Here is a 2,398-nt window from a genome sequence, read left to right as displayed (position 1 = left end):
TTTTTTTTTTTAATTAGTTTAATTTTATTTTAAGTTCTGGGATACATGTACAGGACAGTGCAGGCTTGTTAACATAGGTAGACATGAGCCAGGGTGGTTTGCTGCACCTATCAACCAGTCACCTAGGTATTTAACCCAGCATGCATTCGCTATTTATCCTGATGGACATTTTCTAACTGCAGCAGGGGAGAGGGAGCCTCCAGGGAGCTCCTCCCTTTCTAGGTTATCTTGGAATAGCCAGTCAAGACACTTGAGAAGGGCCTCAGAAATCTTCCTTCTTTCAGGGTCTAGGTTGTGACCAATAGCGTTGGCTAAGGTGGAATCTCTCCATTACTCCTTAGGGACTGGGATGTAGCCATGTGAGGAATATCCATGGGGCCCATGTTATCCATGAGAGATACCCAGGAAAAACTTGAGCAGAAGCCTGTATTTTGCAAGATTGAGACGCTCTGTAGCAATCCTTCCACAGACATATTCTTCTAGTAAAAATAAATAAATAAATAAATAAAAATAGGGAAGAATAAAAAGCAGCAGCAGCCTAGATTTCAGAGTAACTGTTGCTTAAATCAACTTACTGATTCCGTGATTTGATAACTGCTTAACCCTGCCAACTGCGCAGTGTTGCTTCTAAGCTGTTTTGGAAATGTGTGGGTCTCCTATTTTGGTACTGATCATACCTGCCAGGAGCCCACTAGATTTTCAGGTTTGAATCTTCTTGACTGTCTGAATATAGAGGCTGGTTCTCTGACCTTCTTTCAAGGTCATCAGGTTTTCTTTGTACTTTTATATCCTTTCAAAATTTTCTGCTTTCTTTTTGATTTTACTCCTTTTCAATTTATTTATGTGTGACAGCCTCAATCATCCAGTTATCAATTCAGTAAAATCTGTCTTGCAGAATGTCCATTTTATCATTCAAGCCTGAAATCTGTTCTGCAATCCTTTTATTTCCCTCCTGAATTGCTTTCAAAGCCCTCTAGGGAGCTGGCCTGCAAAAATAGAGAATTCTCACATTGTTTTGATGAAAGGTGCTATATAACCACACAGCAGGATTATTGTTCCTTTTTCTCTTTCATTTTGGTCGCCCTGACTGATCTGCTCTGCATTGCAAGCGCAGTGGCCTTTTTTCATCTTAATTTTATTCACTGCTGTGGTTACTTTCTTTCAGGGACATCAGATAGGTGTTAAGTAAAAGACAGGCATGGGTGTCAGAAGGAAAGTCTAGGCACCTCCCTTCCCTTGTTACTGATTTCTAACACTTTGTCTGACCATTCAGCTGAGCCCAGCTGCCACTGCCCTGATCCCTTCCCTGACTAGGTTCTATTTCCCTTGGAGTTTCTGCTTTGTGTATAGAACTAGCCTAACCCAATCAAAGCAAACTGCAAAATTAAATTAATTTAACTCGTTCATCTAGGTGTTTAATGTAATATTTTGACAGATCTGCATAAACTGAACTTCCTAAATTTGGCATAAGGGAATAAAATTGATAGATTCAAATTCATTTTTGTTGGTGAAATGCAGAGATTTGTAATCCATCAGCTATTCTCCCTAATGCACCATCTAGACAGCTCACGCTGCCTTCAGTCGGCATTAAGTGCAAATACCGCTACTTAAATAATAGTAGCTGCATAGCAAAAATTAGCAAAAGCCAGTTTTAAGTGAAGATTTGACATTAAGTCAATATGTTTAAAAACAAACTGAAGCAAGGAATAAAGAGGGAGATTTAAAAATGTGCCATTTTTAACCCCAAAGGGGAAGTGATCTAGTTTATAGAAAACATTAAGTATTCAAGACGAAACAATTAAAAACCTCATTGAAGAAACTCTTTGTGGTTATGAGGGGTGGCATATATAAATGTGTCCAGATGTTAATTCTGTGTATACAATTCTGGGTTTGGGTGAATGTGTGCATACAGTAGTTTTTATTTTCTAGAGAGATTCCTGGTATAATTGACTGAAATTGTATGCAGGATGTTGAAACATAAAATAATTAATAAGAAACAATAGAACAGTGGAACGTCTCTAAAATGTTTCTGAGGTGTGTGTCTGTGTGGGGGGCATCCCAATAAGTGTAGTCTTTATGTATCAAAATATATCATAATTGTTTGAATAAATACATGATACCTGATTCATAAAAAATAAAAATCTACCATGATGTGAAAGGACACGAGAAGTGGCAAAAGCATTCATTTTTAGGCTTTTACAACATATATTCTGTTCATGCTGAGTAGGGAAATGAAGCTTTTTATTTGGAGAATTCTGGGTTGAGGACTGTTTTCTCAACCAAAAAAGAATGACTTTAGGTAAATATGTATGTGTAATGGTATTTGAGTTAGCCATGTATGAAAACATACTGTAAATATTTCTATGTCAGTTATGAGCCTAAACACCCTGACCATTTT

The sequence above is a fragment of the Colobus angolensis genome, unplaced genomic scaffold, assembly GCF_000951035.1.
Source record: "Colobus angolensis palliatus isolate OR3802 unplaced genomic scaffold, Cang.pa_1.0 Scaffold664, whole genome shotgun sequence".
In the NCBI taxonomy this organism is placed as follows: Eukaryota; Metazoa; Chordata; class Mammalia; order Primates; family Cercopithecidae; genus Colobus; species Colobus angolensis.
The sequence above is the reverse complement of the archived record's forward strand: the minus strand, read 5'-3'. Positions refer to the sequence as shown.